This window comes from Bos taurus, chromosome 19, assembly GCF_002263795.3.
Source record: "Bos taurus isolate L1 Dominette 01449 registration number 42190680 breed Hereford chromosome 19, ARS-UCD2.0, whole genome shotgun sequence".
NCBI lineage: Eukaryota > Metazoa > Chordata > Mammalia > Artiodactyla > Bovidae > Bos > Bos taurus.
This window is the reverse complement of record NC_037346.1, coordinates 5,559,675-5,585,741: the sequence shown is the minus strand read 5'-3', so window position 1 is coordinate 5,585,741 and position 26,067 is coordinate 5,559,675. Positions and strand designations below refer to the sequence as shown.

General features: G+C 45.9%; 1 protein-coding gene across 3 annotated transcripts in view; it reads left to right on the top strand.

The window, feature by feature from the left end:
• The window catches only part of MMD (monocyte to macrophage differentiation associated), an 81,425-nt gene extending 56,684 nt beyond the window's left edge, over positions 1 to 24,741 (top strand). The window contains exons 7-8 of one of the 3 annotated variants that reach the window (XR_009491522.1): positions 14,850 to 15,041; positions 24,508 to 24,741. The gene's annotated coding sequence lies outside the window, so the exon portion shown is untranslated. Of the gene's footprint in view, positions 1 to 1,869; positions 3,503 to 14,849; positions 15,042 to 24,507 lie in introns of those variants that run through there. The other 2 variants (XR_009491521.1, XR_003030632.2) reach the window with 2 other exon arrangements.
• The last annotated feature ends 1,326 nt before the right edge of the window (positions 24,742 to 26,067 follow it).

The window sequence follows — 26,067 nt, the reverse complement described above, 5'->3', positions numbered from 1 at the left end:
ACAACACTTCAAAACAATGATTTTTTTTTTTTTTTTACTTTTGGTCAGCTCATGAGGCACCCACTTATTGAGTCTTTTCACCTTTCCAGTTTGCTTCAAATGTCAAATGACTGTAAAACGGTTGATGTTGAGTTCTTCAGTAACTTCTCGTGTAGTTCTAAGAGGATCAGTTTCAATGATAGCTCTCAGTTGGTCATTGTCAACTTCGAGTGGCCAGCCACCACACCCTCATCTTCAAGGCTCCTGTCTTCTTTGCAAAGCTTCTTGAACCAGGACTGCACTGTACATTCATTAGCAGTTCCTGGGCCAAATGTGTTACTGGTGTTGCAAGCTGTCTCTGCTGCTTTACAATCCATTTTGAACTCAAATAAGAAAATTACTCGAATTTTCTTTTTGTCTAACATCACTTCCATAGTCTAAAATAAATATAAAATACACAGCAAGTAATAAGTCACTGGCAAAAAAAAAAAAAAAAGGCAATAAATATGCATTAAAATGATGTATAGCAAAACCACATTTATTTATGAATGTATTCCAATATCAAATAGCAAAGTTCAACATTCAGTTCAGTTCAGTTCAGTCACTCAGTCGTGTCCAACTCTTTGCAACCCCATGAACCGCAGCACGCCAGGCCTCCCTGTCCATCAACAACTCCCGGAGTCCACCCAAACTCATGTCCACTGAGTTGGTGATGCCATCCAACCATCTCATCTTCTGTTGTCCCCTTCTCCTCCTGCCCTCGATCTTTCCTAGCATCAGGGTCTTTTCAAATGAGTCAGCTCTTTGCATCAGGTGGCCAAATTATTGGAGTTTCAGTTTCAACATCAGTCCTTCCAATGAACACCCAGGACTGATCTCCTTTAGGATCAGGATCCTTTAGGATAAGGACTGACTGGATCCCCTTGCAGTCCAAGGGACTCTCAAGAGTCTTCTCCAACACCACAGTTCAAAAACATCAATTCTTCGGCACTCAGCTTTCTTTATAGTCCAACTCTCACATCCATGCATGACTACTGGAAAAACCATAGCCTTGACTAGATGGACCTTTGTTGGCAAAGTAATGTCTCTGCTTTTTAATATGCTGTCTAGGTTGGTCATGACTTTGCTTCCAAGGACTAAGCATCTTTTAATTTCACGGCTGCAATCACCATCTGCAGTGATTCTGGAGCCCAGAAAAATAAAGTCAGCCACTGTCTCCACTGTTTCCGCATCTATTTGCCATGAAGTGATGGGACCAGATGCCATGATCTTAGTTTTCTGAATGTTGAGCTTTAAGCCAAATTTTTCACTCTCCTCTTTCACTTTCATCAAGAGGCTCTTTAGTTCTTCTTCACTTTCTGCCATAAGGGTGGTGTCATCTGCATATCTGAGGTTATTGATATTTCTCCTGGAAATCTTGATTCCAGCTTGTGCTTCCTCCAGCCCAGCATTTCTCATGATGTACTCTGCATAGAAGTTAAATAAGCAGGGTGACAATATACAGCCTTGACGTACTCCTTTTCCTATTTGGAACATTGCAAAATGCAATTACTTTTGCACCAACCTAATATGTGTGGTAGAGACATGATCAAATTTTCATTTGGAGGGAGCATGCTGGCAAGAAAGGGGAGGAAGTTCATAGGGGTCTGAAGCTGGAGAAAGGTACATGGTTAGGAAATGATTGTACTCATTCAGGTGCGAGAAGAGGAAGACTTGACTTAGGAGCTTCCAGAATGGAGTAATTAGAGAGCTAATAAACCAGGTCAGTTTAGAGTGTCACCAGAATGCAGGGATGGCTTGTTACACCACAGATTGCTGGTCCCAGCCCCAAAGATGCTCGTTCTGAACAAGGATGGAGTCCAAGCATCGTTATTTCTAACTTGTTTCCAGATGGAGTTGCTGCAGGTGGTCTGGAGACCTTATTCCAAGAATCTCTCCTCTGCAGGGCTGGGCCACCAACAGGATACAGGAAGAGAGACAGAAAGAGTGGGAGGATTCTGTGACCTGCTGGTTCCAGCCGTGACTCTCTGGGTATATGGAAACTGGAAGAGGGGACACTTGCTTGGGGGAATGGTATGGGTTCGGTTTGGGGTATATTGAGCTTGAGGTCCCTTAGGAATACCCAGGAGGAGACATCTCATGAGTAGCTGGATATAAATGGGTTGGCTTCAAATGATGGTCAGTCTCTACATATGTATTTCATTTTATGTCCCATGCTCTCCGCTCAAGCTGTCTATCTTTCCTATTTGGTGACCTGATCTAAGGGCACTTATCTGTCCGAGATGTCACTGTGTGAATGTCTATTGATATCCTCTTGTGTAAGTGCCTCAGGGACATTCTTTTCTGATGGATGTTTCAGAGTTTACACCTGTTGCTAAGTGTAAAATGTATATGTTAACCAACAAAAATTAAGTTTTATAAGACTAAATGGGTTGGAACTCGGGAAAGAGATTGAACTGTAATTAAAGACTTGGAAATCATCAGAATGGAGTTGGCAGTTAAAGCCCTAAGCATAAGTGAAGTTGCCCAGAGACAGTGGCAAAGGAGAAGGGAAAACCCAAGGGCAGACCCCTATAGTTGGAGCTGTTTTGATCAAAATCAGCAGTGTCCAAGAAAGAGAAGCTAGGGACTTCCCTGGTGGTGCGTGGATAGCAATCTGCCTGCCAGTGCAGGGAACACGGGTTGGAGCCCTGGTCCAGGAAGATCCCACTTGGCGGGAGCAACTAAAGACTTTCGCCACAACAACTGAGCCCTCGCCCTAGCACCTGCGAGCCACAGCTACTGAACCCACGCAGTGCAACCACTGAAGTGCTCCTGGAGCCTAGGCTTCACGACAAGAAAAGCCACCCCGATGAGAAGCCCGTGACCACCAGACTTCTGGTGGGAGCCCCGGCCCACACCAACAAGAAGAAGTTTGCACGCAGCAACAAATAGCCGGCATAACCAAAATAAAAAAAATAATTTAAAAAAAAATCTGCCTCCTGGCCTTCCCCGGTGGTCCAGTGGTTAAGAATCTGCCTGCCAATGCAGTAGACATGGGTTTGATCCCTGATCTGGGATCCAGGAAGATCCCACGTGCTTCGGAGTGACTGAACCCGAGTAACACAGCTACTGAGCCTGTGTCCTTCAGAGCCCTCGAGCCATCACTACTGAAATCATACGCCTGGAGCCGATGCTCCTCCGCAAGAGAAGCCTCGGCGGCAAGAAGCCCACGCAGGGCAAGCAAGGGAAGCCCCCGCTAGCCACAGCTAGAAAAAGCCCAGTGCAGCATGAAGACCTGGCACCTCCCAAAAAAGGAAAAAGGAAGGTAAGATGGGCAAGAATTCCCACCTGCCATTCTCAGCTGCTTGCCTTTGGTGTTGGATCACAGTGACCCAAGCTTAAAAAATAGTTTGGAAAGCGTTTAAAATTCTTCAGAAGATTCTAATCAAGGGTTAGCTATGCTTCACCACTGACATGGCAGGTATTAAATAAAACCTTTTATTTATGAATTTCATCATTAATAAAACCGTCTTGGCCAAGACTCTCCTAAGCTTCAGTTTCTTCATCCATTAGATCAGGATGCTGCTACCTCACTCACAGAGGTTCTGGGAAATAGAGAGAACATATGCCCAGTACAGACCTAACTGACGTGCAGGAGCATCTCAATCCGGGTGGTAATTACCACAATTGCTGTAAGACCACTTTCTAGACCAGGCTGCATCACCAAGCCTGTGGGGGAGAGGCCAAGAAAAGACTCACTTCACATCCACTTCCAGCCAGTGTCAAGAGACTTAGAGTCAATGAGAGCAATAATAGCTTCAGTATTACAGTTATTGCCATTTTAAAATTCAGAGGGAAAAGCAATTCTTTAGAGCAATGTGTGCTGTCCATTGTTTCACTGTGTTTGTATAATAACTGAAGTGGAAAGAAAGTAGCCTTCTTATGTGCTAGGCAAGCTGGATATATTATTCCATTTAATTTATCAATGTAATATCTTTAAATAAGGCCCCAGTGAATGGCTCTAAGCGTTCCTTAGCAAGAGGAAGAGTAGCTGGGTCTCTGTGGTCACAAACAATGCCATTGCTGAGGCAATCAAAAGCTGGACCATTGCAGGGGATTTGTTACCATGCATTCAGAGCCGCAGACGGCTGGACACATTTCTGACTTGACTGTCAGGCAGACCTGACCTGTGCAGACAAGCACAGCCTTTCTTTGGGACATTTAAACCATTTTCCCCATCATCCTCTCCTGTTCTCATTTTCTTGGAAAGCCTCAGCACTTCCTTTGTTTTGCCTGCTATTTTTCCCTAAAGAAAACATTCTCAACCTGAGAGAGAAAGTCCTCCTTACATTACGTTTCATCTGAATATCAATCTCAGCATCTTAAGAGCCTTATCTAGTCCAGCTGCTCTGACTGAGGTGTGGTCTGGAAAGAGTAAAATTGAATTGTGGGGCTTGGCTGATCTCTCCCCTAGTCCTGCTGTACTTTTCTTTCCAGAGTATTCTCACCTCTCCCCAGGGCCTGATCTGCTAATGAAATAGATACTGCAGGGGTTTTTTTTGCTTCTTTCACAAAACGAAGCCCAGATGTGCTTCCTAATGGTTTGTTTTCCAAATGGGCTGAATCAAGTCAAAACTACAACTACCATTGAGGGCCAACAATGTCTAAAAAAGCAGAGGAAGCCATTAAAAAATGCTAGAAAAATAAAATAAAGTTGGAGGCCAATGGAATTTTCTATAGTCAGTTTTTTGAGTAGGAGGAGATAATTTTTATATACATATAAATGTTGCTAGCTTCCCATGCAGCTCAGAGGTAAAGAATCCTCCTGCCAATGGAGGAGACACAGATTCAGTCCTGGGTGGGCAATATCCCATGGAGGAGGAAATGGCAGCCCACTCCAGTATTCTTGTCTGGAAAATTCCATGGACATGGAGCCTGGCAGGCTACAGTCCATGGGTCACAAAGAGTCAGAGGTGACTGACCACAAACGTATGTCACTAACAAATTATGTAAGTCATCTACCAAACAATCAGCAAATTTAGTGCTGTTTAGAAAAATAAAAGCCTGTCTTTACACAGCCCCTGCCCCATCCAGCCAACCCTTAACTCCTCCTCTCCCTCCAACCCTTAACTCTGCCTCCAAGAATTCCACTGAGTGATCAGCAGACTCATCCACCCTCAGATACTCCTCTAAGAATTCCCTCACCTCTCTGCCAGAGTTGAAACCCCAGCCAGTGTGTGCCTCACTCTTCCACAGCTCGGGGCCTGATGGGACAACGGTCCTCCACGTGGGTCCTTGCTGCTTCCAACAGTTATTCCTCTACCTTGGTGTTAAACAAACAACAAAAAAACATACAATAGCAACGGCAAACCCAGCTCCCTTGGGGCTTGTGCTGCCCTCTGTTGCCTTCTTTCCTCTCGCTCTGTCGTCACGTTACCTCCAGACTCTAGCCCGTGATCCACGGGCTTTGTCTCCTGGTCCAGGGACTCAGCTCAGGGACTTCCGCAGGCGGGCAAGCAGCTCGCCCACCGCCCCGCCCATCCACTCTCTGACCTTCCTTAGCAGCGCCACAGCCTGGGAGCCTGAGATTCCACCACGGACTTTGTCTCCAAGTACCTGATGATCTGATTTATGGACCACATCTTCCTGTCTTGCCTCATGGAATTCTTCAGCCTCATGGAGACCTCCAATCTATTCTTCCAACTTTTATGTTTTGCCTTTTCATACTGTTCATGGAGTTCTCAACGTTCTCAAAACCACTGAAGTGGTTTGCTATTCCCTTCTCCAGTGGACCAGGCTTTGTCAAAACTCTCACCATGACCCATCTGTCCATTTTGGGTGGCCCTACACAGCATGGCTCATAGTTTCATTGAGTTAGACAAAGAGTACATCAAGGCTATATATTACCACCCTACTTATTTAACGTATAAGCAGAGTATATCATGCAAAATGCCGGGCTAGATGAAGCACAAGCTGGAATCAAGATTTCTGGGAGAAACATCAATAACCTCAGATATGCAGATGACACCACCGTTATGGAAGAAAGTGAAGAACTAAAGGGCCTCTTGATGAAAGTGAAAGAGAAAAGTGAAAAAGTTGACTTAAAACTCAACATTCAAACAACAAAGATCATGGCATCCGGTCCCATCACTTCATGGCAAATGGATGGGAAACAATGGAAACAGTGAGAGACTTTATTTTGAGGGGCTCCAAAATCACTGCAGATGGTGACTGCAGCCATGAAATTAAAAGATGCTTGCTCCTTGGAAGAAAAGCTATAACCAACCTAGACAGCATATTAAAAAGCAGAGACATTACTTTGCCAACAAAGGTCCATCTAATCAAAGCTATGGTTTTTCTGTTAGTCATGTATGGATGTGAGATTTGAACCATAAAGAAAACTGAGCTCTGAAGAATTGATGCTTTTGAACTGTGGTGTTGGAGAAGACTCTTGAGAGTCCCTTGGACAGCAAGGAGATCCAACCAGTCCATCCTAAAGGAGATAAGTCCTAAATATTCATTGCAAGGACCGATGCTGAAGCTGAAGCTCCAATACTTTGGCTACCTGATGGGAAGAATGGACTCATTTGAAAAGACCCTGATGCTGAGAAAGATTGAGGGCAGGAGGAGAAGGGGATGAGATGGTTGGATGGCATCACCGACGTGATGGACATGAGTTTGAGTGAACTCTGGGAGTTGGTGATGGACAGGAAAGCCTGGTGTGCTGTGGTCCATGGGGTTGCAAAGAGTCAGAGATGACTGAGCGACTGAACTGAACTGAACTGACTTATTTTTTCTTTTCTTGATATCACTTCAGTCTCCCTCACTTACAGTTCATGGGTCATTCCATCACTCCCCTGCCACTGTCTCTCTTACCCTTCCTTCCTCTCATCACACACACCTCACAGGTGGAGCAGTTTCTATACACCAACTTTTCCAGGAACAGCCACAGAAGGCCACGGATTGAAGCCAATTGTCACTTTAAATCAAGAGCTGAGTAACTGACTTCAGCTGGGTACACTGTGCTGCCGGGGATTCCCACGCTCTCTCTCCATCCGCTTGACCCCACCCCTTTTGTTCACGCCTCAGATTTCCCCGGCTTATCTCTATATTTTCCTGGTTAAAATCCAGGGCATCACGTGGAAGTGCGCCCGTCTTTCCTTGACCACGCGGGACATCGTCCTGTGTCTGCATCCAGCTTCTTTTCTGTCTGGTCCAGGAAAGCAGGCACCCTCCTCCTCCTCGTCGTCCTGCGCTTCCTCCTCTGAAAGGCCGTCCTTTCCATGTGCCTGGGTTTCTTCACTCCAAGGCCACACCCCTTCTACATCACATGTCATGAATTGCCCTTTCTTACCTGGCTCACACACAATCCTGTCTACACACAAAGGACGGAAGAGCCCCCACTTTAAAAACCTTACGAACTAGTGACACTACGCCCCCCGAGCTCCACGCCCTTCCCTTCACCCCTCGTGCTTAGCTCAGAGGAGCAGTCGGTCTCCAGGCCTCCTTTCCACGTGGCCGACTTCTCCCTCCGGCCCGCCGCCCACACTCACCACTCCGGAACGTCTCCTCTCCGCGTCCCGGTGACGCCTCTGTCCTCGCCCTGCTCTAACGGTTCCCAAGGCGGGCAGCGTGACCCCCAGAGCCGGCTGTGACCAGTGGGGTGCTCTGCGGGGCTTCTCTGTCCCTGGTTCTCTCGATTAGGCTTCTGCCTGGTCCACCATTTTGCCTGTATCCCGCAGATAACAGTCTCTCCCTTTGTTCTCCATGAAGATCACGGGTATTTTCAGCAATGCTTTTAGCAGGAAGCTCTCCACTCTTTATTCCAAATAAATTCAGAATTGTGGAGCTGTTCCTTCTTGTGGCCTGCCTGTCCCGCTAGATTCAGATGAGTGGTACCAGTGCACTGAAGCTGGGCCAGAGAGCCTCTCTCCCAAAGGGATGCCCTTGCTTAAAGAGTGTATTCTGTGGGAGGCGGTGTGGACACTCATATCATCTCTGCCCTGCAAGTGTGGGCAACCAGGGCCCTGGGACCCTCAACTTGCCTGGGGAAGAGCTTCTGCCCCACAGGTGTGGCTAGATGAGGAGAGGGAGACCTAGTCCTCTTGGTATGACTCTCTGGAATGCAACTTCTGCAAAATGGGGCTGGAAGCTGAGAAACAGCAGCCTCTTGCCTCCTCTGGGGTCAAACCGCAGCCCCAGACCCAGGTCTCAGGAGAAATGGAGGGTTTGGCTACACGTGCCCTGGGCAGAACTTCCAAAACTTGGAGCTAGTGGGGAGAGCTGTGGAGCAGAGTGGGGCTCACACACCACAGATTTTCACTGTTTTTATTGAGATACTTTAGATTTTCTTGAACAAATGTTTCTCTTTTGCTATATCCCCATAGGGCATCTTTCCAGAGGCTTTCAGTGATGACTGTTTTAAGTAATATCCTCAGTTCAGTTGTTATTTTGTTTGGGGGAAAGCCTGCCAAGCTTCATACTCCATTATTCCAGAAAGTCTATCTCTTAATTCATCCACTATATGCCTCCCCTAATGTCTCTTGGCATGTTAGCATAGCTGTCAGGAGCACAAGCCCTGGTCTAACAGCTTGGGTCCAAATTTCTATTCTACCACTTGTTAGGTATGGTACTTAGAATAAGTTATGAAACCAACGGCAGCAACCTCAGAGGAGCGCGGTGAGGATAAAGGAGCTAATTCTCCCGTGATGTTCCTCTCAGAGTTCAACACCCGCTAAAGAACAGCTCTCCCTTCTCTGGTTGAACGCTGCATGGCAACAGATCGCCACAAGGGGGCACCAAGAGCCAGGTGTAGTGGTGAGCCACTCCAGGGATTCAGTTAGGTCATCCCAACAGTTCCGTCGAGGACCAGCCAGAAGCAGGTATTTTTCCAGACAACAGAAGGCGAAATTTTAAGGCACTTTCTAAACAGTACCACATCATTTTCTGCAGAAGGTATAAATTCAGAATCTTCCTAAACATCGCCCCAGTTGCTTCCCCATGGAAACTGAGCTGTGTACAAGGAAGTGCTGTGAAAGCCCTTGTGCAAGGTCCTGTTCTAGAAGTTGGGAGGATGCAAAGTTCCCTTGAATTACAATCAAATATCATAAGTTGGTGTTTACGTATTGAGTGCCTGCCAAGCACTAAGGGTTCTCAATAGCATCAGATTCCTTTCATTCTGGTTGAAGAGGGCTCAGGGGCTCAGCTGGGGGTTTGATTTGCTCAGAGAATAATACAAAGTCAACAGATATTTTGGAGCAGGAAGTAGGTACCTTAATGAAGAAGCACTTGGCATGATTTATTTAGAGCAGAGTGCAGGGAAAAGGAGTGGCAAAAGTCAGAGATGCCCAGGCAATGTTGCAGTAGACCAATGAGAAGCCAAACACTGTTGCAGTGAAAACTCTTAACAAAGCTAAATTTTAAGAGAAACTCCAGTAGTTAAGAGAAGTGAAAATGAAGCTGATGTTCTTGCTGAAACACGAGTGTGGGACCCAGGTCTTCACCTACCATGCCTCTTTCTTACCTTCTTGCAGCCCCCAAACGGTAAACTGGCCACAATTTTTAAAATTAAATGTTGGGAGACCCTTGGGTGTACCTCTGGGTAGCACAATTTGCAAGCCCCTTCAGTGGTCCAGAGAGCAGAGTGAGTAGGTGGAGATTCAGGGTGAAGGATGCTGGGGAGGGTGCGGAGGGGGGCGGAGGGGCACTACCTGCAGCCTTCTTGAGCCCCCTGCAGCCTGGGCGCCTCATCCTCTTCTTCCCGCTCGCCCCACTTCTTCTGCCCCCCTCGTGTTCTGCCCCTTGTCTTACACCAGCACAGGCTCAGGGTCTGAGCCATACTCTTGTGTTAATCTTGCTTCTTGTCCTGAGTTATAATTCACATTTGTCTCACTTCCCGGAGACAACCTAGCCTGCCCCAGCCCTGTACATGGGAGCCCTAATGGCAACCCACTCCAGTACTCTTGCCTGGAAAATCCCATGGACGGAGGAGGCTGGTAGGCTGCAGTCCATGGGGTCTCTAAGAGTCAGACACGACTGAATGACTTCACTTTCACTTTTCACTTTCATGCATTGGAGAAGGAAATGGCAACCCACTCCAGTGTGCTTGCCTGGAAAAATCCCAGGGACGGGGAAGCCTGGTGGGCTGCCGTCTACGGGGTCGCACAGAATCAGACATGACTGAAGCGACTTAGCAGCAGCAGCAGCATGGACTAGGAGGCCACTACTTCTGCCAGGATTTTCTAGCTCCTATGAAAACTAGGAAAGAAAAATGAAGGGGATCTAGCAACTGATCATATATGTACGCAAAACTACTATACTGTGTAAGTACTGTGTACATACATATATGCTATGTATGGTATTATATACTGTGTATATGCACACACAGATATGCATACATATTTGGAGGCACAACAATTATAGGAAGGGGAAAAAGAAGGAAGCATTATCTTTAGGCTAATATTTATTAAGTGATGGTTATGTACCAGGGGCATTGCTAAGATCATATACATGTATATATACCTGCTGCTGCTGCTAAGTCGCTTCAGTCGTGTCCGACTCTGTGTGACCCCATAGACGGCAGCCCACCAGGCTCCCTGGTCCCTGGGGTTCTCCAGGCAAGAACAATGGAGTGGGTTGCCGTTTCCTTCTCCAATGCATGAAAGTAAAAAGTGAAAGTGAAGTTGCTCAGTCGTGTTGGACTCTTTGCAACCCTATGGACTATAGCCTACCAGGCTCCTCTGTCCATGGGATTTTCCAGGCAAGAGTACTGGATTGGGGTGCCATCGCCTTCTCCGGTATATATATCTAGATATGTACATATGACTGAGAGTCGCTCAGTCGTGTCCGACTCTTTGCGACCCCATGGACTGTGGCCCGCCAGGCCCCTCTGTCCATGGAATTCTCCAAGCAAGAATACTGCATTTCCTCCTCCAGAGAAACATATACATATATATTCATATAAATATGAGGGACACAGGAATAGGACAAGTTTAAATGCACAAAGCACGTTTTTGATGAGAGCCAGACATTTTCCCTGAATAAATATTCCTTGGATTGTTGCAAGACTTTTGTTCATTTCCATAGTTCTAAAAACACTGATTCAGTGTTCTTCCTGCTTTGTGGAAAGGCAGATTTTCGCAAGTCTCCACTCTGCGGTTGTGCAAACTGGAAGCCTGGCTGCAGGACTTTGTAAGCAATGGCATCACAGTCTCACTTACACTTGGCTTGTGGTGGTCAAAAGCCTCGATCTTTTGTCATGAGCTGCTGGCTACTCCTTCCTGTAGTAGCTAGGAACAGGTTCCTTTAGTTGTTTTTAAGGAGGCCTAAGACTTTTCATTCCCACTAATTAAATTCCATTTTTCTTTATTGCTGTTGATCCAGCATGTCAAATAACTGTGAATCCTGCATCAGTAAGGATGCTTCTTGGTTTCATTTAATTCACTTGGCTGAGTCACAGCACCGACCAGCCTTTTTGTATTTCACTGGGTACCCCTCCGGGGGGACTTGTCCTCCATTAAAATTTTTGGAATCCTTGTGTTTCCAAACTGTGCCACTGGCATGACAAAATCTACCAGTAAGACAACTTTTTTCTCAAAAGGTAAGTTGGCTAATTTTACATGATTTATTCACAGCAAATGTTTCCGGCTCTCACGCTTCACTATTTCTTTACTGTTCACACATCCTTTGTTTCTAAAGGATGTTATACTTAGTGAAATATCAAGGAGTCATCACTGTCTCTTTTCGAAAATTGAGGCAGCATAGGTCTGCCCTCAAGTTTCTAGCCTTTTTTTCATCTCTGCACATATTTTCCAGAGGACAATGACGAGGAAGAATTCATCTGCAGCCTCAGCAGTTCCCGGGTGAGGCGGGGCCGGGAGGGGTGGTCTGGGGAAGCGGTCTCGCTGCAGAGGCTGGTTCCTGTGTGGCCTAGCCTGGGCTGCTGCTCAACAGCTCCCAGGGTGGTGTCTTGGGGGTCAACGAGACCAGAGTTCCCAGCCACATTCAGGGCTGTGTTGGAGTTCAGGATAGAAGGAGGAGAGAGGAGAGGATGAGGATACATTTTTTCTTTTTCTCTGTAATCCTGAGGGCACCTCGTCAATGATTAGTGGACAAAAAGAGGAGAATCCAGCATCGCCCACTCCCTGGGAGGGGAGCTGTTGAGTGTAGCATGGGGTAACAACGCCCTGCAATTCAGGCTGGAGCGTCTGACAGTCCCCGGGCCAGGAGTTCTGTGCTGTGAATCAGGCAACTGTAGGCAAGGGGGACACCAGCCCTATTGATCCTCCCGCTAATGTGGTTCCTGCCTGGACAAACAGCTTAAGGTGGAGTGTAGACCACCTGTGATTCCAGCTGAGAAGGACTAGAGAAGGCAGGAGGCCTGAGGAACTTCTGAGAGTTTGCCTGGTCCAGAGGAAACAGAGGTTGAGGGAGGCTCTGCAAACTGTGGTCAAGCTTCTTAAGGCAAGATACTTAGTACCTTTGAGTTTCAAAATTCTCATTTATAAAATAAAGGTAATCATATCTCCCTAAGGATAGGTATGTAGAAAATATGTACATTATGTACATAGAAAAATATGTACATTATGCACTCAAAACATAAGAGGCCCAATGCATTATACTTCATTGTTGTTCAGTCACTCAGGCGTGTCTGACTCTTTGCAGCCCCATGGACTGCAGCACGCCAGGCCTCCCCGTCCTTCACTACGTCCCAGAGTTTGCTCAAACTCATGTCCATTGAGTTGGTGATGCCATCCAGCCATCTCATCCTCTGCCGTCCCCTTCTCCTCCTGCCTTCAATCTTTCCCAGCATGAGGGTCTTTACCCAATGAGTTGGTTCTTCCCATCAGGTGGCCAAAGTATTGGAGTTTCAGCTTCAACATCAGCCCTTCCAGTGAATATTCCAGACTGATTTCCTCTAGGATTGACTGGTTGGATCTCCTTGCTATCCAAGGGACTCTCTAGAGTCTTTTCCAACACCACAGTTCAAATACATCGATTCTTCAGCACTCAGCCTTCTTTTTGGTCCAACTCTCAGGTCCATGCATGACTACTTCATACTTTGGGGGAATTCCATTTTGTGTGTGGGTTTCTTTCTGGGAGCAATTTCTCACCTCTACTGCCAGATGGCGCCTGTGAGCAGCACTGCCCTTTCCAAAGGCTTTCATTTCCACCCCTTGGGTGCGAGGTATCTTCCTCTGTCAGTGCTCAGGCTGGTATTTAAAATCCAGTATTGCACACAGACTTTGTGTTTCTGATCCATCTGCTCCATGAAGAACTGTGAAACTCAGAAATACCTACTTCTACCCAGACACCCATTTCTCCACTAGGATTTGTCAGCGGATAAGCCTTTGTGATTTAATCAGGCAGTTGGGCATTCCAAATAAGTCAAACAATTAGGAGTCTGGCGTTTTATATGTTTGCGTGCATGCTAAGTCGCTTCAGTCGCATCCGACTCTTTGTGACCTTATGGACTGTAGCCCTCCAGGCTCCTCTGTCCATGGGATCCTCTGGGCAGGAGGGTTGCCAAGCCCTCCTTCAGGGGATCTTCCCGACACAGGGATCGAATCTGTGTCTCTTGTGTCTCCTGCATTAGCAGGCAGGTTGTTTACCACTAGCGCCCCCTGGGAAGCCTTTTTATATGTTTGTCTCTATTGTAAGTTACAGAACCTGGAAAGAGTGCAGAGATTCCAAGTTCAGGCGTTTGGATTTGAATCTTAGCATGCGGAGAACCTTTGGACAAATATTTGACCTCTCTGAGCCTCAATTTCTTCATCTCTTAAACGTTTGTAATCATTGTGGCTGTTTTGTAGGATGGTTGTCAGGATAAATGAGATAATATTCTGAGGATAAGCCGCACAAAGCCTGCTACAAAATAAGCAAGCCTGCCTGTATAGGCAATTTGACTGTCAAAGGCTTGAACTCTGAAATCAGTCAGATGTTGATTTGACACCTAGCTCTTATCTTGAATAAGTGATGTAAACTCTTTGAGCTCCACTTGCCTTGCAACTTGCAAGATTATCATGCCAATCACACACACACACACAAAAGGTATATATAATACTTGTAACTTTTTCTTTGTATCATGTCCCATTTCAGATAGGATTTGAATTTACCTACTCAAAATAAAAATTAACATAATGACCTTTTCTTTTATAATACATTTTAAAATCAAGGATAGGTTAAAGCAGGAAACAAGTTTAGAATTTTGGATCCCAACTTAAGAGTCTATATAATTGCTAGGGATGGGGGCACAAATTCGGCTTTAAGATTCTCAGCATCCAAAGCGGTAAAGAAAGGAAATATGGTTAGTTATGACTCAGAGCGCCAAGCTAAACGCAGAGGAGTTCTGAAGAAGCCCGGCTATTCCTAGATCTGAGACTCAAGAGACTGTATGTCGCACACGGTGGCTACACAACAGGCACATAAATGTTAGGCGGCCTCGGCTTCCGCAGAGGAAAGAGTGGGTCCGAGAAGAAAAGCAACATGCAAAGGGTAATATCTGAGCTGAACAAGACAGAATGGGGTTTGTCAGGAGCCTGGCGGGCTGACGAAGGGTGAGGCAGGGGAGCCGGTCCACGAGGGGAGGGCGGCAGCCTGGGCTCCTGCGCCCGCAGGGCCTGCGCGGGCCGCGCTGCCCTCCGCGGGAAGGCACAGGGCGTGCAGCCGGGGAGGCGCGGCGGGCTTGTCCACACGGCGGCTTCCGCGTGCGGTCCTGCCTTACCGGACCTCTGGTGCTTAAAGACCGTCCTCAGAGGGAAGCTAGCTAGCTGTCTTTTTTCTTTTGAATGTTTTGTTCTATTTTCCTAAGAACCTAGCCTTATGGCTCTTGAAGGAAGAAAATGGTCAGGATGGTTACTGAGAACGTTCCTTTATTTTTTCCCCTCCAGGTCTCCTCAGTCATTACAACCTGTGCTGGGGGGTCTGTGACGTGGCCTTAAGACAGCGCTTTTAGGCGGAAAAGCCCCAGAGGAGGGAAGCCATCGCCTCTTCGTCTTCCGACGTCCCCTCTGTTTCTCCTCTGGCTTCAGTGCTTCCAGCACATGCTGTTTCTCCTTCTCTCTCAGGAAGCGGGAGTCGGGGTACACCCGGCAGACGTGTGTTTCCGGCTTCAGCCACGCAGGGGGCAGGCTCTGAGGGGCACCCCAGCCCGGCTGTGCTCAGTGACTCCCTCTTAAATGCGCCTGTAGGCAAGGGTGGAGCTCTGGGGGTCCTAGGTGTTTGTACCCGGAGGTTGAAATGAGCTCATGGGGGGTTATGATTAGGTTTGGGTTCCTGAACACACACCTGGTATCGTTGCCTTGCTTTCAGAGACAACTGAGCAGTCACTTGTTTTCTGGACTCCGATACCCTCTGGGTTCCTCCGGCCTGCCCGTGACAGGCCCAGGTGATCAGGCAGCCCCAGGCAGCCTATCTCTGCATCAGCTGCATTCTGAGAACTCTGCCCAGGGCCAGTTCTTGGAATGGTTCTGATCGTTATCTTTGTACCCTCCCCGTGACATCGGTGGCAGAATCCACGTGTGGCAGAGTGCACGGGGTAGGCGATCAAGACATCTGGGCTTCTGGGTACGACCGGCACAGAAAAGTTTGGTGGCTTTGGATAAGTCATTTCCCACCTGTTTAAAAAAATTGCATATTAAAAAAATTTGTGCGTAAATTTGGGCGAGGGGCGGGGAAGGGTCCATGGATGTCATTGTTTTCTCAAGAGTCTGTGACAGACAATGGCTGAGAATCCCTGGACTTAAGATTTACAAATTCTTACCATCCAGCTTGAGACAATGACAGTTCTGTGCTTCCAGGATTAACTCTTAGGCAGTTTTTGCCGGTGGCCTACCAGTTCCTTCGCTATGGTCCAAGGATACCTTTCAGAGAAACTCAGAGAGGGCAATGGCACCCCACTGGAGGAGCCTGGAGGGCTGCAGTCCATGGGGTCGCTGAGGGTCAGACATGACTGAATGACTTCACTTTCACTTTTCACTTTTATGCATTGGAGAAGGACATGGCAACCCACTCCAGTGTTCTTGCCTGGAGAATTCCAGGGACCAGGGAGCCTGGTGGGCTTCCATCTATGGGGTTGCACAGAGTTGGACATGACTGAAGTGACTTAGCAGCAGCAGCAGCAGTGAGACTACTCGCCCATGAGGGAGAAGGACCCATGAACAAAGAATTACGATGTCGAAACTCAGGGTGGCATTTAACCCAGGGCACTGAGAAACAAGGCCCCCCAGAGTGTTTACAGCCGTTCCTTCTCACATCTGGAGGATGTGAAATGCTGCAAAGGAAGAGCCCTTCAGTGAAGGGTGAAGGGCGTGCTCCCAGCCAGCACCGGAGGCCAGGGTCGCCCACTGCTGTCCCCACAACACCCCCCACACGGTCTCTCTTGCTGCCAGCAAGCTAGCTGCCCTTATATGGGAACAGGTTGTAACCTCAGACCTGCGCTTTCTGGATGAGAAGCCACCTACTCTGCAGGAGCCCCAAGATCCCATTCGCCCCTCTTTTCCTGCCCTTCCCGGGGCGTCCCAGCCCTTTCAGGGCCAGCACTGTAGGAGGATGAACTGCGGAGACGCTTAGCAATGTATATCACATCGGCACGTAGATCTCCCTCGGGTGTAGACCTTAGCAGTTCCCAGGGACCTCCTGGCTCTTCAGGAATCTCTGTTAAATGGGAAATCTGCTTAAAACAAAAGAAAAGCAGGACTGTTTCTATTGGCACACAGCGGGCCAGAGGGGCAGGTACTGTAGCAGGCAGGGCTCTAGGCTCAGTTCCTTTACTGCCTGGGTCCAGGCTTTTCCATCATGTTGCTGCCCCCCAGTCCAGCTACCATCACCTCTGCCCTCGACTATTCCACTTAACTTCCACATATGTCTCATTCTAATTCATTCTCCATGTGACAGCCAGAGGGATCTTTTAAAATGTAAATCAGAACACACCACTCCTCTACTAAAATTTTCCAAATATTTTCACTGCACTTAGAATAAAATCCAAACTCTACCCAGTCCTCCCATGATCTGGCATCTGTCTACCCGTCTAGCTGTCTCCTGGAATCCCTGCTTCTCACTCACCAAGCTCATTGACCTCCTGTCTCAGCATTGCTGTAATGTCCTTTCTGCCTCAGGGCCTTTGTATGTGCTGTTTTTGTTGACTGAATTGCTCTTCACCAGTCACATGGTTTCTTCCTCCTCTTTATTTTAAAATTTATCTTATTTTGTATTGGGGTATAGCTGATTAACAATGTTGTGATGGTTTCAGGTGAACAGTGAAGGAGTCAGGCATATATACACTGGTTTCTTCCTCTTTTGATTCAGATCCCAGCCTAACAGGCAATTTTTGTTAGAGCTCTTCCCTGAGGATTTTGACTAAAGTTTCCCTACCCTACTCCATCACAGCCTTTTCACTGTTTTCTTTTATTCTCTATTTGCTGTAATCTGAAATTACCTACTTTATTTGTTTATTGTCTGTCTCCCCTGCCCCACTAATGAGCCTTGTCTGTCCCATACACTGTTGTGCCCCCAGCATATAGAATTGTTGTTGCTGAGTTGCTAAGTCATGACCGACTCTTTGCAACCCCATGAACTGCAGCTCGCCAGGCTTCCCTGTCCTTCACCATCTCCTGGAGTTTCTTCAGACTCATGTCCATTGAGTAGGTGATGCCTTCCAACTATCTCATCTGTCATCCCCTTCTCCTCCTGCCCTCAATCTCTCCCAGCATCAAGGTCTTTACCGATGAGTTGGCTCTTTGCATCAGGTGGTCAAAATATTGCTGCTTCAACTTCAACATCAGTCTTTTCAATGAATATTCAGGGCTGATTTCCTTTAGGGTTGACTGGTTGGACCTCCTTGCAGTCCAGGGAACTCTCAAGAGTCTTCTCCAGCACCACAGTTCAAAAGCATCAATTCTTAGGTGCTCAGTCTTCTTTATGGTCCAATTGTCACATTTGTACATGAAGAATGAAAGAAAAAAGGAAGAGGCATCTAGAATGGGGGATGCATAATAGATAATCAAATATTTGTTGGGTGATTGAATAAGTAATGATGGTAACACCATTTAATATATTGGTGCCCCTATTCCTCAGCGACACATCTGATCTTTCATTATCTTCAGAAAACTCCCTGAGGTAGATGTTAGCATCACAGACAGCCACGTTATAGTTGAGGAAATGGATCAAGTGAGATTAACAATTTGCCTAAAATCATAATTGTGGCCTGGAAGTTTATCCCTTGTGAGATACCAATAGACCTTTTGGGGAAAGTGGAAGAGGAGAGAAATTCTCTCTGTTCTTCCAAATTTTAAACCCCACCATCACATTATCCATCCACTGAGGAGTTAATGGAATAATGCACTGCCTGTCTGGTCTACACAAAAACAAGGTCTGCGACCAGGCCTCAGCTCCAGGGAGTGATTAAACTCTATTCCCACACACAGTTCTGCATCTGATTCATCCTGAGCACATCCACATTCAGTCACGTATTTATTGCTGATTGATTCATCACACATGTACTCTTAGTAGATACTGTGACAGGCACCTGGCAGCTCCAGGGAGGAAAAGAATCCCTGATTCATGCTAAGGTTTGTTCCCGGTCTCCCCTGGAAATGGCCTCTAATAAGTTCTATTGGTCAAATTTTAATTCTTTTGACTAAATAAGATTATGCATATAAAATACTGATTAGCTGGGATTCTGGCATGGAGGAGGCACTCAAGGAATATTAGTGATGATGATGGTGATATCAGAACCTGGACTTCTTTTCTCAGCCAGGCTGCCTACAAGGGGAGGAAAGATTTAAAATGCTCTTGGCCTGTTTTTCCCCTTCCAGAGCCATCCCATTAAAAACTCCAGCTCACATGACTTCCATTGCCTTTTCCTAAGCGCACAGCCTGTACAAGCAACTGCAAGTAATAAGCATAATTTAAATGCTGTGTCTTTCCTAATTAAAATCCATCCAGAAGGGGATGCCAGAGTTATTTTAGTTCATGAGGCAGAAGAAGTTTCATTATATTAATCCAGGCTTTTCAACAGAGCTGGAGGGGAGATGTGTCCATGTGTGTGCATTGTGTGTGTGTGTGTGCGTGCACGCACATGCGTGCATGTGCACGTAGTGTGTTTGGAGTGCTATCAAGAATGCAACGCTGGCCCTGAATAGGCTGTAGGCTATGAATTCCCTTTGAAATTCAAAGGGAGCTGTTGATGGAGCCACTGGGGATTGCTTGCTGAGCACCTCAGGCTGGTGAGTAACTCTGGGGTCTGCCTTGGCCCTTCTACGTGGTTCTGAAGGAAGCCACTGGAATGGCTTTTCCATCAGGAGATGCTGTCCCAGCTCCCTGTGCTGAGGCTCCACAAGCTTGGCGGCTCTCCTTGGAAAACTGGTTGCCAGAGCAGCTGGATCAGGCCGGCTTCCTCAGCAAAGAGGAGAAAGCAAGCAGACCTCCCTCTGCTAACCCAGAGGCCTCTTTCCAGGGGATAGCTCCCAAGAGCGAATGATACAGGAAACCAAATCCAGATAGAGAGGAGATGATGACAGAAAAACAAGGAGGATGAGAAGAAAGGAAAGCTTACAAGGACAAGGAGGAGGGAAAGGTTTAGGAGACATCTCTCTTAGGACAGATTTTGCTTTGCCAGGGCAGGAGCTGGTCACCATGGGAGTGAACAGGAAGCTGAAGGGTGAAGACAGTTTGGAGCATGCTTTTCATGTTCAGAGGATTCCTCTTTCCCACCACCAAGCCCTAAGCCCTCACTGTAATATTTTTGAAATACATCTCAATGTATTTTCATTATTGATAAATATGTTTCTTTCCCCAATCCCTTTGGCTATATGGCCCCTGAGATGGAGAGGAAAGCTACAGAGTAGCAAAGGAAGAAGACAGGACCTTAAGGGAACTCGACACCCAGAAGGAAGGGGAGGAAATGCATTTGCAGTCTGAGAAGGGGGCTTAGAGAGAGAGAAAACAGGGCAGGGAGTATGAGGTGTGGGTGTTTCTGCTCCTCAGCTCCAGGTCACACCTCATTTGTTGAGGGTGGGATGGAACCAAAGACATTTAGCAGGGGTTAGAAACACCCAGTTAGGGAATATAGGATGACTCACCCCCGGGGAAATGCAAGTATCTTTGCCCAGGTGGGCCCAGAGCTCCTGTAACCCTGGCCCTTGGGTAGCCGGAACCAGGGCTCAGGAGGGTTTCCGGGAGGTCCGACTTGTGGAGACCTATGGACTCCAGTTTGATGCAGGGTCCACATCTGAGAGTTCCTGGACCCCCAGGGGGATGCAGAGGCTGAAATAAATGATCAAAATAGATCAGGGTGGTGGATAAGATGGCTGCAGGGAGCAGGGATTCACCTCTGAATGCCAAGGTGGAGGCCCCACCAAAGCTCCAAAGGACAAGGCAGGATTCCCTACCAAGGTAGACACCCAGGAACCAGACAAGAATGGCTCATGGGTCAGCACATACCTATGACTAGCGCATGGAACTGTGACTACCCCCTGCTGCCATAGACTTTTAACTTCTGCTGATCTGGGAGACAGCAGTGAGCAGTGGTTTGAAGCAAGATCTTAATTCCCTGCCCAGAAATTAAACCTGGGTGAAAACCAGGATTCTTAACCACTAGACCACCAGGGGCAATACTGATTACAGCTTGTGATTCATCCAGCCCGGCATTTCTCCTGGTGTACTCTGCATATACGTTAAATAAACAGGGTGACAATACACAGCCTTGATGCACTCCTTTCCCAATTTGGAGCCAGTCCATTGCTCCATGTCCGGTTCTAACTGTTGTTTCTTGACCTGCATATGGTTTCTTCGGAGGTAGGTAATGTGGTCTGGTATTCCCGTCTCTTGAAGAATTTTCCAGTTTGTTGTGATCCACACAGTCAAAGGCTTTAGCATAATCAATAAAGAAGAAGTAGATGTTTTTCTGATTTTTATGTGATCCAATGGATGTTGGCAATTTGATCTCTGGTTCCTCTGCCTTTCCTAAATCCAGCTTAAACGTCTGGAACTCCTCAGTTCACATACTGTTGAAGCCTCTCTTAGAGAATTTTGAGTATTACTTTTCTAGTGTGTGAGATGAGGGCAATTGTGTGGTAGTTTGCACATTCTTTGGCATTGCCTTTCTTTGGGATTGGAATGAAAACTGAGCTTTTCCAGTCCTGTGGCCACTGCTGAGTTTTCCACATTTGCTAGCATACTGACTGCAACACTTTAACATCAACTTTTAGGATTTGAGATAGTTCAGCTGTAATTCCATCACCTCCACTAGCTTTGTTCATAGTGATGCTTCCTAAGGCCCACTTGAATTCACACTCCAGGATGTCTGGCTCTAGGTGAGTGATCACACCATCGTGGTTATCTGGGTCAGGAAGATCTTTTTTGTACAATTCTTCTGTGTATTCTTGCCACCTCTTCTTAATATCTTCTGCTTCTGTTAGGTCCACACTATTTCTGTCCTATATTGTGTCTGTCTTTGCATGAAATGTTCCTTTGGTATCTCTCATTTTCTTGAAGAGATTTCTAGTCTTTCCCATTCTATGCTTTTCCTCTATTTCTTTGCATTGATCACTGAGGAAGGCTTTCTTATCTCTCCGTGCTATTCTTTGGAACTCTGCATTCAAATGGGTATATCTTTCCCTTTCTCCTTTGCTTTTCACTTCCCTTCTTTTCACAGCTATTTGTAAGGCCTCCTCAGACAACCATTTTGCCTTTTTGCATTTCTTTTTCTTGGCGATGGTCTTGATCCCTGTCTCCTGTACAATGTCACAAACTTCTGTTCATAGTTCTTCAGGCACTCTTTCTATCAGATCTAATCCCTTGAATCTATTTCTCACTTCCACTGTATAATCATAAGGGATTTGATTTAGGTCATACCTGAATGGTCTAGTGGTTTCCCCCACTTTCTTCTATTTAAGTCTGAATTTGGCAATAAGGAGTTGATGATCTGAGCCACAGTCAGCTCCTGGTCTTGTTTTTGCTGACTGTATAGAGTTTCTCCATCTTTGACCACAAAGAATATAACTAATCTGATTTCAGTATTGACCATTTGCTGATGTCCATGTGTAGAGTTGTCTCTTGAGTTGTTGGAAGAGGGTGTTTGCTATGACCCATGCGTTCTCTTGGCAAAACTCTGGTAGCCTTTGCCCTGTTTCATTTTGTACTCCAAGGGTAAACTTGCCTGTTAATTCCAGGTATCTCTGGACTTCCTACTTTTGCATTCCAGTCCTCTCTGATGAAAAGGACATCATTTTGGGTGTTAGTTCTAGAAGGTCTTGTAGGTCTTTGTAGGATCATTCAACTTCAGCTTCTTCACCATTACTGATTGGGGCATAGACTTGGATTACTGTGATACTGAATGGTTTGCCTTGGAAATGAATAGAAATCATTCTGTGGTTTTTGAGATTGCATCCAAGTACTGCATTTTGGACTCTTTTGTTGGCTATGATGGCTACTCCATTTCTTCTAAGGGATTCTTGCCCACAGTAGTAGATATAATGGTCATCTGAGTTAAATTTTCAGATTCCCATCCATTTTAGTTCACTGAATCCTAAAATGTCAATGTTCACTCTTGCCATCTCCTGTTAAACCACTTCCAATTTAAATTCATGGACCTAACATCCCAGGTTCCTATGCAATATTGTTCTTTACAGAATCTCACTTTCCTTCCGTCACCAGTCACGTCCATAGTTTGGTGTTGTTTTCACTTTGCCTCCATCTCTTCATTCTTTCTGGAGTTATTTCTCCACTCTTCTCCAGTAGCATATTGGGCACCTACTGACTGGGGAAGTTCATCTTTCACTGTCATATCTTTTTGCCTTTTCTGCTGTCCATGGTGTTTTCAAAGTAAGGATACTGAAGTGGTTTGCCATTCCCTTCTCTGGTGGACCACGAACTCTCCACCACGACCCATCCATCTTCGGTGGCTCTACACGGCATGGCTCATAGTTTTATTGAGTTAGGCAAGGCTGTAAACCACATGATCAGTTTGATTAGTTTTCTGTGATTGCATTTTTCATTCTGTCTGCCCTCTGATGGATAAGGATAAGAGGCTTGTGGAAGCTTCCTGATGGGAGGGACTGGTTGTGGGGGAATCAGGGTCTTGTTCTGATGGGCGGGGCCATGCTCGGTAAATCTTTAATGCAGTTTTCTGTTGATGGTCAGAATTGTTGCTCCCAGGACTGTTGCTGTCAGTGTTCCTGACCCCACAGCAGGCCACTGTCAACTCATGTCTCTGCCAGACACTCCTGGATACTCACAGGCAACTCTGGTTCAGTCTGTTGTTGGGTCACTGCTCCTTTCTCCTGGTCCTGGTGCAGACAAGGTTTTGTTTGTGCCCTCCAAGAGTCTGTTTCCCCAGTCCTGTGGCAGTTCTGTAATCAAATCCCACTGGCCTTCAAAGTCAAATTCCCTGCGGGTTCTCAGTCTCTTTGCCAGATCCCCACGTTGGAAAATCTGTTGTGTATCTTAGAATTTTTGTAACAGTGCGAGAATGTCTTTGGTATAATTATTCTCCCGTTTGCGGGTCATCTGCTCAGTGGCTCTTTGGTGGGGTTAATGGCGACCTCCTCTAAGAGGACTTAGGCCACAGACTGTGCCTCCAAGATCTGCTGCAGCCACAGGCCCTGTCCCTACGCAGGCCACTGCTGACTGCCTCCGCAGGAGACACTCAGACACAAAGCTGCCTGGCCCTGTCTCTTTGGGGTCCCTGGGTCCTGGTGCACACAAGCATTGTTTGAGCCCTCCAAGCATTTCTGGCAATTATGGGCTTTGAATCTAAGCAAAGCCCTTCCTACTATCTTAATTGGCTTCTGCTTTGCCCTTGGATGTGGGGTATCTTTTCTTGGTGGGATCCAACATTCTCCTGTCAATGGTTGTTGGGCAGTGAGTATTATTATTATTGGCATAGCACAACACATGCAAGAGCTCATGTACAAATAGTTTATTTGGACAGAAACAAACAGGAATACATACCTGGAGAGAAAGAGTGTGGGCGTCCTTCCCAATGAGGAGAAGTACAGTAAAGAGGTGGTTAAATCTTCATATAGGGACAGTTCCTCTGGGTCTTTGTCCTCATCTGGCCAATTACCTCATTTCTTTTCCCACATCTGTTCTGTCCCAGGGCCCTCCCTTATATCTGTGCACATCTTTTTGCCAAGATAGATTCTAGTGCAGAGGCCTATGGGAGCTTCACAGTACCTATTATGAAGCAGTGTCCCTTCCCTTTTTGACCTCTGAGAAGTCTTCCTATGCATGTGCAGTTGGGGAGGGCTCCTTGACCTCAGGAGTCATAGATGTGGTCATCTTATCTTTTTATTCCAGCAGAGATCAGCTCCTGCCATTGAGTTGATCCTTGAAATATCTAGGGAAAACAAAGATCCAATTTACTCTACTTGACAAGCTCCAGCTGTTCAGCCCAGGGGCCCATCTATCGTCCCTCATGGCCTCTACCCAGACACAACCCAGAGAAAGAGAGAAAGGTTGAGAGATATCTTGAGAGAAACTTCCCCGGACCTTTGTATTTTGGACTGATTGAATTATTTTCTTTCTCTCTTTTTTTTGACCATGCAGCATGGCATATGAGATGTTAGTTCACCAACCAGGGATGGAACCTGCGCCCCCTGCAATGGAAGCACAGAGTCTTAACCACTGGACCATCAGGAAAGCCCTAAATTGATTGGACTCTTAACCTGAACTTATTAAGTTGAATGAAAGAATCTGTTTTAAATTAGAAAAGAAGCAATTACTTTTAATTGGCCAATTAAGTTTTTTGGGGACTCAAATAAATTGATGAAATCAATTATACTTTTTAGAGCTAAATTTTTTTTTTTTTTTTGCACAACTGAATTGCAGTGTAAAAATTTTGACCTCTCTATAATGATTGCTTTACAAATCCACAAATAGATTTAGAGTTTCTGAGTCATCTTCACATACATTATCATTTGGAACTTGATGGCAAATCAAAGTAGATGCTTTATTCCAACTTTACAGATGCAGAAAACAGAGGCTCAGTGATGGTCAGAGCCTTGTTCAAGTTCACCAACCTAGAAGAAGGCTTCTTCCAGGCCCATGCTGAATCTCTGTCTAATATAGTGGTTCTCAGCTGGGGCCATTTCCATAGATAATTTTGGTTGTCACACTCTACCCAGGGGTAGAGGCCGGGATTCTGGTGAACATACTGTGCTGCAGAGAACAGTCTCAGTAAAGAATGACTTGGCTCCAAATGTCTAGTGCCAAGATGGAGCAACCCTCTTACATATATGTTATGGGGGATTGAGTTCAAGGGGGTAAGTTGTATCTCTCCTTTCATACTTGTGAAAATAGACTAGGAACCCATAGCCAAGGTGATTACTACTTAATGAGGAAGACACAACTGATAAACCTTAATTTCCCTAGAGATATAACCCCACTGGAGCTTCATTTCTAAAATGCTGTGTCAAGTGGATAAGTCAAAAGCTTTGTCAACAAGAAACTGCACATCCTGGGCAGGCTGGTGCTTGGGGCATACTCAGAACAGATCATTTTTAACTTCCTTTCCTCTCTACATGATTACTTTCAGTGATAATCAAATTAAAATAAATAGTGACAAGCAGAAAACTAAATTTTTTATGTCATATACATAATCATGTCAGTAATAAAAAGATAAATATACATGCAGTGAAAAAGGAAGAGTACTATATTAATACTTTTAAATTATATGAATGTATTTTCTTTCAAAAGAAAAACTATACCTGTGTATTGATATGTTGAAATAATGAATAATGATATTACAGATTCTATATTCACGCCTTGAGTTTGACAAATTTGTCAATGATTTTAGTTAAAATTAGTCTTCTCTGTCAAAATTAGTCTGCATATTCCTATTTGATAGACAATGCAGTCAGATTTGTCAAGCTATCTTCACTCATAGTTGATCAAAGAATTTTTTATTAGTCTTAATTTTGAAATTTTCTTTCATATAACGAAACAGGTGTACAAGTAGAAATTTTCATACCTACCTAAGAGTAAGTTCAGCTAAGATACAGAAGACATCCCATTTTTCAGTCAGTTCCAGAAATTGCAATACTTTCTGTGTCCTGTTTCTCTTCAGGATTTATTCTAAAGCTTTCCAAAGTCTCCACAGTTGAAAAT